This window comes from Pinus tabuliformis, chromosome 4_1, assembly GCF_031772625.1.
Source record: "Pinus tabuliformis cultivar Carrire ecotype Pingquan chromosome 4_1, CPIR1, whole genome shotgun sequence".
In the NCBI taxonomy this organism is placed as follows: domain Eukaryota; kingdom Viridiplantae; phylum Streptophyta; class Pinopsida; order Pinales; family Pinaceae; genus Pinus; species Pinus tabuliformis.
In genome coordinates this window covers 440164539-440179017 of record NC_142303.1, presented here as the reverse complement: position 1 = coordinate 440179017, position 14479 = coordinate 440164539, and the positions used below count along the sequence as shown (strand labels likewise).

Sequence of the window (14479 nt, the reverse complement as noted above, 5' to 3'; positions counted from 1 at the left end):
TCTAGGATTGTCTTTGACTCCCCCTACTTGGTTAGAATGTTAACCACTTCTTTTCCATCTACTTCCACAGTCTTGTCAGTCCCCAACTTTACCTCTATTTTCACAAATTGATCGAAATTTGCAACCAAATCCTAGTTGCTTGTCATGTGGTTACTGCAACCACTGTCTAACAACCACACACTAGCAGAGGGTTCATGCATGGTATGGCAAGCTAGGAACATAGAGTTAGTAATCTCTGTAGTGACATAAGCTCTCTAGTTCCCTTGATCAGCTATTTTCTTCCCACAATCACGAGAAAAATGACCAAATTTATTACAGTAATAACATCTCACCTTTGACTTGTCAACTCTTTGATTATTGTTGAAGCTTTTGTAGTTGCTTCCATTTGCATGTTCATGATCTTCTCAGTCATCTCTCTAACCACCATATCTTCCGCTTCGTCCTCTGCCTCTCGTTCTACTTCTGCCTCGACCTCTGTCTCTTGAAATAGAAACATGACTTTTGAAAGCGGTCTCTAAAGTGGAATCCTTATTTCTGTCTATTCTTGCCTCATGTGATACAAGTGATCCCATAAGCTCATCAACTGTCAATGATGCCAAATCCTTGGCTTCTTCTATGGCTACTACCACAACATCAAATTTGGTAGACAAAGATCGGAGGACTCAACCACTCTTTGATCTTTTATATCTTCACCATAAATATTTAACTGATTTACAACAGTTATGACCCGATTCATGAATGAATTGATGTCCTCTATCTCCTTCATCTGCAGACTTTCAAAATCTCTCCTAGTATTCTGCAACTTAACAATATTGACTTTTGCCATACCTTTATATTTTGTCGTCAAAGTATCCCATGCTACTTTTGCTGAAGACATGGTCATGATCTTCTAGAACACTGCTAGTTCCACTTCCCTATTGAATAAGCTGCAACGCATGTGCATTATTCTTCTTGTCTTTCTTCCATTGTTCCCTCTCAGCCCTTTTAATAAAAGCCCTTTATCCATGCAATAAATCTCAAACTTAGTTTTCACGTATATCTTATTTTTTACTTTTCGAAAAGAGCATGCTTATTTTGTTGTGTTGACTTTTCTTGGAGTCCATCACAACTATCGAGGCCTTATCAATTCTCAGAGCACTGATGACAGTTGTGGACGCCGGGGCAGAATTTTTTTTGTGACTTCTCTTTACACACTTTGGCATTGCAAGCTATGGCCGCAGGCTCTTTACCTCTTTGGCTCTGTTGTGGTTTTGTAAGGTGACTTACAGAACACAACTCTATTGCTCATAGCGGTGGCTATGATGCTCAAAAACTTTTGATACTCTTCACAAGGTAGGACTCTGCAGACTGTGGCTACAACGGATACTCTTTTTTTATCAGAGTTTGTAATTTAATTGGTTAAATCTTGCTCTGATACCAATTTGTTGGAAAGGCAGAGAAGACAAAACACAATTCACACATGAAACATGAGCTACTGCTCTTCTATTGATCACACAAAACATAATGATTACAATGAACCTGGTGAAGGGTATTTAAACCTTTTCCAACTAGCTAACTGCCTAAAATATATTGACATGCAACTACATGCAATCTCACACTCAAAGTAGTCTATCACTTAACTCACTTGACTCAACACTCAAACATACAATCACTCAGTTAACTGACTCTCTATTTTTGACTAACTCCTCACGTAGAAGTAATTATCTTATTTTAACATAACATAATAAGTGATTAATAAGTGATTAAATGACTCTCTATTTTTCGCTAACTCCTCACGTAGAAGTAATTATCTTATTTTAACATAACATAATTTACAGTAGCATTTGTTATGAAGAAGTGCTTGCACGCTCGAGCTCGCCTCTATCGCAGTTCAAATTGCCAACAATCTTTTGTTCATAGATTATTTTGGCAGTGTGATGTTCGTGAGTATGGTCAGAATTCACTGAATGGGGCCATGCTCTGTGTTATGGCCTGGCAGTAACCTTGGTACGATGACCGCAGTCTAAGAATTTCATACGCTGAGGATTCCTTTCTCCCAGAGAATCTGTGGTGTGTGAATATGCAAATCAATGATCCATTTTGTATTTTGTTTTTTAATGAGAATAAAGTGATAATTAATGCATGGAATAAAAAAAATAATAAATTAATAATTGATTTTGTGCATAGTGATTAATATTTGTTTAAATAAATTACTAAAAAACCTATGGCACTAAATATTAATATTAAAATATTAAAGATTGAAGTGAAATAATTATTAGTTTATTATATTTTCTTTTTACCTTGTAATTGTCATTCTCTGAACAATTTATAACCTAAGGAATTGGAAGAATTGGAAAACTAGAATTTGGGTAAAAAAAACTCAATTTTTCTTGGAAACAATATTTAAATCATATTTTTGATGATAGAAATAACACGAAATTTCCATTAATTCGAGCCAAAAAAGCATAATCATTACACTACAACATTTTTAACCTCGGTTCAATGTGTTGTATCCTTTCGACTAATTGTGCAAGCTTCCTCCCCGCAGAAAGTGCACATGCCACATATGGTTCACCCACAAAAAACACGTGGCCAATTTCAGTTTCTCCGCTTACAGTCCTGCATATATAGGATTATGTTTCACTCCTCCCCCCACAACTGCCTTCAGCGTCTCCAAATATGGAGAAACCTTCCCCGCGAAAACGTGACGATGAACATGCTCTACCAAACGAAGATGTCGGGCAAACATCTCGGCAGTTTACAGGAATCCGACTCCGAGAATGGGCATTGGGGAGGTGGGTATCCGAAATTCGGATGCCGAAATCGAGAGACAAGATATATCTGGGTTCCTGCTATACAGCCGAACAGGCCGCCCGGGCCTTCGACGCCGCAATGTATTGCCTGAGAGGGCCCAAAGCTAAATTCAACTTCCCCGAGTCCGTGTCCTTGATTCCTTCATCGTCTTCTCTTTCTCGTCAGCAAATTCGTGTTGTCGCGGCCAAATATGCCTTCAACGAACTCCCTTCAAGTAAACTCCCTCCACCATAAAATCGACAATAATGGAAACGAGGAGCCCTCGCGGTTATGTTCTGCTTCGGAAATTAAGCTGTCGAGCGACGAGCAGCAGAAATCAGAGGAGTTAGCATTTTGGCAATCCCTGTTTGCGAGATCACATCCCGATTGGAACCTTAATTTGGAAAAAATCCCGTCCATAGACTAGGCGCTGGATTTCGAGCTCGTACCAACTTCGCAGGATGATGAGGTCGACATCTCTGTTGATACAGAGCTCTGGAACTTCGAAGACGAATGGGGTTTCTAGGACTGGACCGCCACAAAATCCAAATTCAAACTGTCCTTCTTCTTGCCTGGGATTGGGCCACTGGGATTTGTGGGGACCAACTTCAACCCATAGACATTGTACCACAACCTCCTTACTCTGTAAACTTATCATCATTACCAACAATAATATGTAGGATCATTTTAATAAAAATGCAGTTTTTGTTAATGTACAATCATTTCAAGTAAAATGTATTCCATCGTAGTCTTCTCTTTCTCGTCAGCAAATTCGTGTTGCCGTAGCCATATATGCCTTGAACGAACTCCCTTCCAGTAAAGACGAGCCCTCCCTCCACCATAAAATCGACAATAATGGAAAAGGGGAGCCCTCGCCGTTATGTTCTGCTTCGGAAATGAAGCTGTCGAGCGACGAGCAGCAGAAATCGGAGGAGTTGGCCTTTTGGCAATCTCTATTTGCGAGATCAGATCCCAATGGGTACCTGAATTTGGAAAAAATCCCGTCGAATGACGATGCGCCGGGTTTGGAGCTCGTACCAACTTCGCAGGATGATGAGGTCGACATCTCTGTGGATGAGACAGAGCTCAAGAACGTGCACCGTTACAAAATCCAAAGGGATCCAATAAATCCCATGCTATCGGGCCATAAATGAATGGCGGGTGTATATGCCCACCTCCGTTCATCTATGGTCGATAGCATGGGAAATATGGCTGGCCAAATCCAAATTAAAACTGTCCTTCTTCTTGCCCGGGATTGGACCACCCGGGACCAAATTTCAACACATAAACATTGTACCACAGCCTCTAACTCTGTTAAGTTATCATTATTACCAACAACAATATATAGGATCATTTCAATAAATGTGTAGTTTTTATTACCAATAATAATATGTACAATCATTTTAAGGAAAATGTACTTTTTTTTATTTTTTGCGTAACTATTCAGGTTAAGTTTGGTTGAAATTTGGAAAAAAAATTCTTGGAAGGTCAGTAATGGAATTTGTAAAAACCAAGTGGCCCATAGTTTTTTAAACCATTTCAATTCACCTTTTTAACCAAAAAAAATTATATGACTAGATTCAGTGAGAAAGTAAGAAACAACTAATTTTTCAACCACTTCTTTTACTAAAAATGTTTCACTACCAAAAGAAAAAAGGCATGAAGTTATAAATTTTAAGAAACATCTAATATTTCAACTACCCTTTTTACTAAAAATGTTTTACTAAAAAAAGACTTACGATAAGTCAATATGTTGCTATTTCAATTTGTCATTATTATATATGATGTTTTTGGGTAAGAGGCTCTTTACACTTTCTATATAGGAAACTGTTGTAGCGAGAAGTTAATATAATGTTAACTTTTTTTTCCAAAAAAAATTTGATAAGACTTATTGTAATTTTCTATTGATATTTTTAAGAAGTAAATTCTTTTTGCATGTAAAGGATTTTCAGACTTCAAAAAATCTAATTTGTTATTATTCCTGTAAATTTATTAGATGTCGAATTAAAATAAATAAATATTAATTCTTAATAATATTATTTACATTTATATAAATTTAGTACTCATATATATAAAAATATTTTTAATTTTAATTTTAAAAAAACTTTTATTATTATTATGGTGGTATGTATCTATCTTGTTCCAAAATCATATTTTATAATTTCTTTTACTTATGATATGTATAACATTAATTATATATATTTTTTAAATTCTAACTTACAAAATATAATGATTATAAATCATAATTTTTATTTTAGCTTATATTTTTTCCACATAACAAAATAATTGAAATTTTATTAATAATTAACCCAAAATATATATATATATATATATATATTCTATAAATCCATCCTATGCTTCAAAATTAATTCATTAAGGACAAAAAATAAAAATAAAACTGTATTCCGTGGGGAGAATGATCAAATCTCCCAGCGGCCAAGAGAGGATGGCCCGGAGTGTGGCTATATGTTGTAGTCATCGCAATACCAATCATCACTTGTGAGACGTGCCAAAAATATTTTTCCAAATGAGCACCACCTTAAAAAGTTATATATATATATATATATATGTTTTCGAAATATTATAGTAATAAATAATAATTATAATTTATTTTAATATGATAAGAACATTATAATTTTATTAATGAAAATAAAAGTTTAATAAATTGAATTATTTATTACTAATATTTTTTATTGATTAAATATTATATTTTTTATTTAATATTTTATTTGTTAGAAATTGAAAAATGATAGAGATTGTATACACAAAATACAAAGACACAAAATACAAAGTTTTATATTTTATTGATCATAATAGTTACAAATATATAGGATATCACAAATGGACTTTGACACATTTAGATCATGATTTCAACTCATAACATAGGAATCAACAATTTCTAGATTGATACTTGGAAACTCACAGTGACAACTCACAACACATCAAAGACACAAAACCATTACTTCCAATACCCTCCTTTAATGCTTACATGACAAATATAGAAAATAGACATTATAACAATAAATGAATCATTGTCAAATTTGTCTGATATGGTCATCACTAGCACTCATATCCACTCTGAAATCTGATGGTTTTCGCTCTATTCTTCACCACACTTTCGAGCTTCCCACTTGATTCATTTAAGACATTATTGCTTCAGATAATCATTGATGTGTTTTGCGAAATTGATGCTTCTCAACCTCCAGGAGCGCAACGAACCAGTCTCGATATTGAAGCATCTTATGGAACTGCCACCATCTCTTGAATATATGGTCTTCCGCTATATTCACTGTTTATCTAGGATAGCATTCTGGGTACAAAATGTCTTCAGCAGACAATTCTACAACTTGCCTTGAATAAAATAGCTTGTACTGATGCTCCCAGAGCACGACGGGTCACACCAGCTTGACCTTATTATGAAATACCTGTGACTAATGCTCCTGGAGCATGACTGGTCACATTAGTCTATTCAATGGTTGGCATGTTCTTTTTGGTTTTGCATCATTTGATTTTTTCATAGTATAATAGTATACTACAACACACAATACATATGAAACCCTAAAAAAAGACCCAAAATTCAATGTTAGAAGCCCGTTGAAGGCTCAAAATTCTTTGCCACAACATTATAAGGGAGACCACCCAATCAAGACTTTAGGGTAGCTCATTTTCTATTTGGAATGGTGGTTCCAACTAGTTAAACTAGGTCCTGTTACTTTCTCTCTAACTCTACTAGCTTAAAGTATGACTTTCAACATGTCTGGTTTATGATGAATATCTAGCTATTGAAATAATTCAATTAACTGATATTATAATTACCAAAAATGTTGTTTAGAGATCTATCAAAATTTAATGATGAACCAATAACATTAGGAAGTAGTTCTCATAATGTCAATGGAAATTAAATCAGAATTAGATGACATATTTCTACGTAAATAGTTACTCAAAAATCTAATTTAAGCATAAGAGAAAAAGAGGAAATTAACAACAGATCTATGAAGCTAATGAACTAGATAGCTAATTCAAAAATATCTTCATTTTCACATTAAACAATAGTGCTCAACACGAAAGACATTTTTATGCAAATTTTTCATTAAAAATAATAGTATTTAAAATACAAACTGTTTTAAACCCGGTCTCTTGCTCTGTTCCTTGAATTGATCTCCAACAATCTTTCTCAAAACATAAATTCTACTGCTAAAAGTAAGAGCTGCGGTAGCGCAAATGTTTCTTCTCATACGTACCTCAGAATGGAAAAAGACAAATCCAAATAATTTCGAGATTTGAGGTTGACCCTCTCTAACTATAGTTTGAAACTCCTATTACAATAATGCTATCAGAATTTACAAAATTGCAGAAGATAGAAGCCCTTTGTACATTCTACAAACCACTATTTATAATTTTTTAAAATGAATTCCAAATAGGGGAGTTGTTAAAGAGTAATTCTGCTCCAACAATTTTCATTGGTCCAAATACTTTTTCTTCTATTGCTAGAGCAATCCCACTGATTGAAATCTTCTTTCCCTCATCTCTTCAGCTGCTCTCCTACCAAAACCAATTAAAATCAAAATACCAAATTTGGAACACAAAATATCTTCAATCACAACATAATTAAATAAAAAAATAAAAGGAAATTTGAGTTTTTCATTGATCCACGTAAAGTTCTAATTGGTCAAGGAGAACATAGTCGAATGGATCTGTATTCAAGAGATGTTATGAACAATCGAAAATGCAGAAAATTAAACTAAGAAAAATAATTTTGTTTAAAAGTTCAGAGCTTGATCTTCTGATAAATTTTATATTCATTAATTCATAAAATATGGTTAGGAAACCACTTTAGAAATATTTTTCATGATTTTATCTATTCAACGAGTTGTCCTGGGTCTCATTTGGCCAAGCAAAACTCAACCTATGAGCTTCTAAAGTTGAAAGTGTCAAAGTTTGCGATAATTCTCGAAAATTCACTACTAAGGCTAAAATTAGGAAATTTTAATTAAAATTTAATTTTAAATTAAATTACAAAAATTAAATTAATTACTTACAAATTAATTATATACCATTAAAATTAATTTTAATTAAAAATTAAAATGAATTTAAAAATTAATTAAAATTAAGCTATTCATCAGCTGCTGAAGGGAGACCAGCAAGATGCAGAGAAAGGAGCAAGTCAACAACCGGCAATGAACACTGTTTGACATGAGATATGTTTAGGAAAACTAATAGTCTTTTTGGTTATAGTTTTTTGCATGACTTAAATAGAGATATGCATTTTCTGCAGATTAGTAGTATTAGGAAATCTCAAGACTGCCTTGTTTATTTGGCTAAGTTCATCAGACTTTGGGCCTTTTACTTTTGGGCGGCTATTAAAAACTATAGATGGATTAGTCACCCGGTTTCCCCATGTGGGCGGGTCTGCAAGATTTTTGATATGATGTAATGTTTTATTTTCTCTCCAGTAATAAAAAGAGTACCACCTCAGCTTACAAAAAAAAAATTAATTAAAATTAAATTTATATTATATTATAGTTAAATTAAATTATAATTATATTATAATTGAAATATAATATATTATAATGTATATTAAAATATAAAATTTATATAGCAAAAGTCAAAACCAAAAAAACATATGTGGACATGAAATAAGAAGAGGATGGATTTAATGGAAGAGTGGGAGTCATAAGGTGAAGAACTTTATATTAAAATTAAATAGTCACAACAAAATCGAATATCAGACGTCGGAGGTGAATACTAATACCGTAAGTTTTAAAATGCACACAAATAGAAAACCTTGATATCTGATATTCCGATATCAAAATATTGGAAAAATTTCATATTTGGAATTTTTTTAAATATCGGGAATTTTTGAAAATATTGAGACTTTTGAAAAGGAAGAGAGCCTGAGGTGAGGTGAATTGGTGTCCACTTGGAGTGGAACTAAAATTTTTACAAAATGAACTATAGCCACTTTGCGATATTGATAATTCGGATTTCATAATTTCTTTCAAAATCAGGAATTGGAATAAATTACCAAGATCCCGAAAGCACATTATTTTAACTGTTCAACAATTTGGCTAGGCAATTTTGTAGGACCATTAGTGAAAATTGACTAGGAATTAATATTTACAATCAATTACTAATTTATTTACAAAAATTAAAATAATATACCTTTTGTACGTTTTAAAACCTAAGCAGTAAAAATTATCGAACTTCGGATGAGCACTATTTGTAAACCGTGTAACCAAATGAGATGAAACAAGTACCAATGGAAATCTAGCGAAAATTTGAACTCAATGAAGCAATCAAGATAGAAATCTAATGAGAATGAAAAGATGACAAAATTGTAGGACACTTAACCAAAAGAAAATATAAAAAGTTGATTTAGCCAAAAATTTATGGAAAGGGTTCCCATTATTTGAAGTAAATGAGTCAAAAATAGGGGGTGTTGGGTTTTCCCCACAACAAAGCCCTACATAAAATCATAACATCAAATTTCTCCATCGACTTCACCCACGATATCACTTCATGCATCCTGTAGATTCCTATCTGATGCTTAATCCTTTGTGTATACAAATGACTGAATAATCTCCCTATCTCTACTCATGATCCCTATGGATGCGAGATCTCAAAGATAAGTGCCAACCATTTGTGGACGAACAAAATTGATGGCTTTCTTAGATTGTCAAGAATGTTGTTATTGGTGTCCATCTATTCCATTGCCTTGTAATCTCTCCAACAGAAAGGACTCTATTTCTGTTGTTCCGACGAAGCAATTTAGACAATTCTCTCAATGTGGTCAACACCTCAATTCTGCAAACCTCTCCGTCTTCGAAGATCAAGCTCCATTCTTTGTTGAACATTGAGATCATGGAGTGGGAAATTAAGAAAGGCCTTAGAAACCCGCATCTTATAAAGACATGGTCATACACATGAGCCACCTCGTCCACGGTATTGAAGGCATTGACCTAATTCTATCCTCCTGTAGTGCACGGTCCCTTATCTCCACTGCGATTTTAAAATAAAATTGAGACTAAAATTGATGGGAGTGTCAATCTATATTTATTTATGGAACTTCAAATGCAAATAAAAACATATGAGGCTAAAACAAAGGATTCGAGCGCTAATGTATACTTATATGATATTTTATGAGTTATAATATAACATAATTACATCATCAAATTGCTCCACTAGATATTGAAAGAAATACTGTGAGGTTTTTCTTGTTGTGGTGAATGAGGTGAAGTAGACGACCAAATATTTGGATGTAGAACATAACACAGAGACGTTAATTGCAATGATGATATTCTATTTTTTTCCATAGATCAATATGACTTGAGCAGTTAATTCGTGTCTGCATTTCTTAACACTTTCGCTCTGTGTCTCTCTATGCTTGAATAAATCTAGATATAGGCCTTGTTGGTGCTAAGGTGAATATTCAACAAAAATATGGATCAAGTCCATAGAAAATAACATCCATTTGTTTTGACAAGAATGAGCATAGATCCATTATGCGTAAATGTGGTGATAGATGCACAATGTTTGACTTGACATAATAGGTGGAGGGAAAGTTTTGATAGAACGCCCGGAGGAAAGCTAGACAGTATTTAAACATACCTTTCAAATCTCACTAGCCGTAGATCTCCTAATGAGGGACAGAGCTAAAAAAAGGAAACTCCCCTTAACTTTGCCTCAAAACAAGAAGATCCTGACAAGTCACACAGTCTTCGCAAGTTGCAGTCGCACCTCCTCAAGTAACCCACAGTAAACAAAACACCAATATGAATCTCACAAGTTTAGTGATCTTACACGCAGATCTATATATCTTAGAAACTGCCACAATAGAACTCTTCAGTAAATTATCATACTCCATGAAATAGTTTAGATCTACACACTCGCTCACAAAAAAGAAAATCTCACACACTAAAAATAAACTCTCACATACCTATACTAATATGTACATGAACATTGAACTTAGGCTACCATACATCTTCTTGGACCTCCCTTGAGGGAGTCAACCTAGTAGCAACTCTAATACCATGTTAGAAAATGAGAGACGAGAGTGATTGCACACAAAAAACACACATTTCAATATTTCTTTGATCATATTAGTTACAAATATATAGGACATAGCACACTGACTTCAACACATCTAGATTATGATTCCAACTCATAACATAGGAATCCAAAACTTATAGACTGATGTTTAGGAACTCCCAGTGAAAAGTCACAACACATGGAAGACATGGAAGAATTACTTGCAATACCATTTTACTAATGTTACAAAATTTCATCCATATTATCACTAACAGGAACAATCCAACACTAATAGGTTTAGGGCCTGGAGCACTAGAACCTAGAGGTGTAGGTGAAGTTGTTAAACATGGGATGTGTTGCTTGATCTTAGCCTCTCGGGTCCATTCTCTCCATGTGAAAACACATGTTGTAAATAAGGAAATATGACATATTGATCAACCTCTCTTTCCATTAAAATTGTGCCCATTAAAGTCTTAATTTTATAATACAAGAATAACTGAAAATATTTCTTGCGACAACCCCTAGTATGACTTGGATATGTAATTAACCACCCAAATTCCTCTAGTATCTCGGAATATGACAGTGCATGATGATCACTAGAGTTCGTTGTCTCTAAGTGTTGCATCTCATCTCTAATTTCTATAAAAATTACTGACTAAAAATATTTTTCCACCTCTCTAACATGCTCCTGATCCTGGTTCTGGCCTTCAGGGCCTCATCCACCACCCACTTTCCCTTCTACAAATCTTCATTTTTTTCCGTTGAATGTTAACTCGTCAACGAAAGTATAGTATGATACTAGAAAAATCACCGACGTGGGTCAATGAATAGATATGCCAAGCTCATACACTTGCCACCACAAGGTCACGTTTTCCACCTGGAACTTACTGAATGAAACTTCCAACCAGTGAAAATCAAACTACTATTCCATTGTCTATTTGTTTAATGTTATCCATGAGTCAATTAAGAGAGAGAAAAACTCTCTCCAAAACCCACTTGTAAATACACAAAGTTTGTGAAGATTCCTATTTTGAGAAGGGCCACAAGCTAGAGGTCAATCTGTCTTTACACTATAGACAATTACAAGAAAACAAAACCTACAAATTTTGGACACCAAAACCTACAAATTTTGGACACCTCTTAGTGAAGTAGTACCAAATAATTTGGGCTGAGACAGTGACAACGTGAGCCCTCTTTGAGACACCATGCATAGAAACCTAGACTAACAGTCAACTAATAGATATAGCATGACTAAGAATTAAATGTTGAAAAATAAAATAATACTCAGGCCTTTTGACTACCAACTTTTTCCAACAGAATCTTGCATTCAAACTCCACATAAACACCAAAATAGTAAATGTGATAGTGAAAGACCCTCTCCTGGATCTTCAACCCAACTCGCATACAATCCAATTGTTTATTTTACAACAAAATAGCAAGTCAAAAGACAATTTTACTAAACCAAGTGCAAAATACAGCATTCGATGATTCTGAATACTACTAACCGGTAGTGAAATTGATATCCAAGAAAGAATTAGAGTTACCTTGAGTAGATGTAGATACCTCTTCCAGTGACACATCCTTGCACTTTTCTTCTAGATAATTGTTACAAGAGCTAACTGCAATCTGCTTGCAGCGGAAGGGCATTGATGAACAACGAGAGCTCAATATCTGAAGATGCAATTTCAACAAACACCTCCACTGATCTATGCATAGTAACCCTACTACATAGCACATGTTCTTCCCTGCCAGTAGTGCCTAAATGCCAGAAGAAATCCATTGATTTCCTTGACATGTAGAGGAACTGTTGTGCCCCCAATTCAGTTGAGCATATAACTTTTCCCCTCAAATGTCTGCTACAAGCATAAAATTCACGTGGACGTTTCTGGAACAAGTCCAATTAAAATGAAAAATATGTTATCCCAGATAATTAGATTATTAGATATGGTTAAGAAAATATTTAGTATGTCTTTTTGGAATATTTTAAAAACAATAAAAATTCCAATTCTTTAAATCATATCACAGTTAAGTATATATTTAAATATTTGTATAATAAATAATGAAAATGATTAAATTGATTAATTGCTAGGGTACTTATATAAATCAAATGGCTAGTACATTCCTACTTATTTTATGATACATCTTACGTTGTTAAAAAAAACACATAAATATAAACTAGATTATAAATTTATTATTATTAGCAATAAAAATAATTAATATATAAGTTAAAAATAACTCGTTTTATATGAATTTTTTTCATTTCATATTTTTTCTAATTAATCAATTTAATTAAAAGGAAAGAAAAGACATAACTATTTTGAAGATAAATTCAACCTTTAATTTGTGAATACTAGTAAGAATATTATAGAATATAATGTGGAGGTTAAATCCCTACTATCTACCTAATAATTAATTATAATTAAATTAAAATTTTGGAAGCCCTATTCCAAAATAGACATGTCTATTAACATAATAACTATATATAATATACTGTTAGAGTTAATGGGAGGAATATATTGTTCCAATGCATTCTTCTAGATTATCATAGTTCTAATCCAGTCTTCTAAAAAGTTGTTTGTTTCCAATGTAAGAGTGAATTTTAGTTACATAAGCATCATCATCTTCTAGGTTGTTTTTTTTATCTAGCCCATTGATCCCATAACTATAAAATGGGACTTTGTTATGTGTTAAGTGTGTGGGCTTCTATTAATAAAATCTAATAGTGAGATAGTTCAACCATTTTTGTGTTTCCTTTATTTTTCTAATTTGGTACCATAAAAGGTTCTTCAATTGTAGTTGGATTCATCATTCTGGCAAGAAGAGTAGGAGATTTAGAAAAGGGAGTGCATCAAATTTAGTTTGAATAGCTAGCACATGAAGCGTTAAATTGGGTGATGTTGCATGAGAAATACCAATGTGTTGAATTCAATGCTCCATTTCCTTCTATAACCATATCATTTATGTAAATATTAGTTTGGATCACAAGTAGTGCTTCTATAAGTGGCCTCTTTCGATTGTTACATCATAGAGGTGCCTATTGATAGCTGACGTGGAGTTAAAGGCACTTCATGTTGTCGTCTCATGGTATCTTTAAGCAATGTAGCTCTATGATCACTTGCAACACCTGCGAACATGTTTAGATCATAAGATGTCCATTGGACTTCATTTTTTGGCGCTTTCGATGCTTCTGGGTCCATGGATAGCTAAGTGTAATTTAATAAAGTTTAAGTAGAAAATGCATTAAAACCATACAATACAGTTGATGCTATGATATGTTGTGTGGTATTTTAATAAGACAAAATATCAGTGTCACTATATAGTTGACATCCAAAATCATTTTGGCATCATGGTATTTTTTTATTTAGATTGTAAATAGTTTTCCTCATGGTTAATGCTTAGGTTGTTACAACCTATTTATATACCATGCACCAAATTTGTACAATAATTTTGAGAATTGACATGATATTCATGGAGACTCACATGATTCGAATGACTACAGGTTATTTTGATGTTCATATGGTCTTACATTGAGACACACAATGATTTTTCTTCTCATTGGGATAGTTGAGTGTAGGTTGGAAATGATAGGATAGGGAAGAGACATGTTTTTCAATGTGAGGCTTGGGCTAGCATAAACCTATATCACTGTGATATATATTATTACGCCATCAACAAAGTA

General features: G+C 33.5%; 1 pseudogene; it reads left to right on the top strand.

Moving 5' to 3' along the window:
- The first annotated feature begins 2658 nt into the window (after positions 1-2658).
- Positions 2659-3027, top strand: LOC149176217 (ethylene-responsive transcription factor ERF016 pseudogene; annotated as a pseudogene).
- Positions 3028-14479: the final 11452 nt, after the last annotated feature.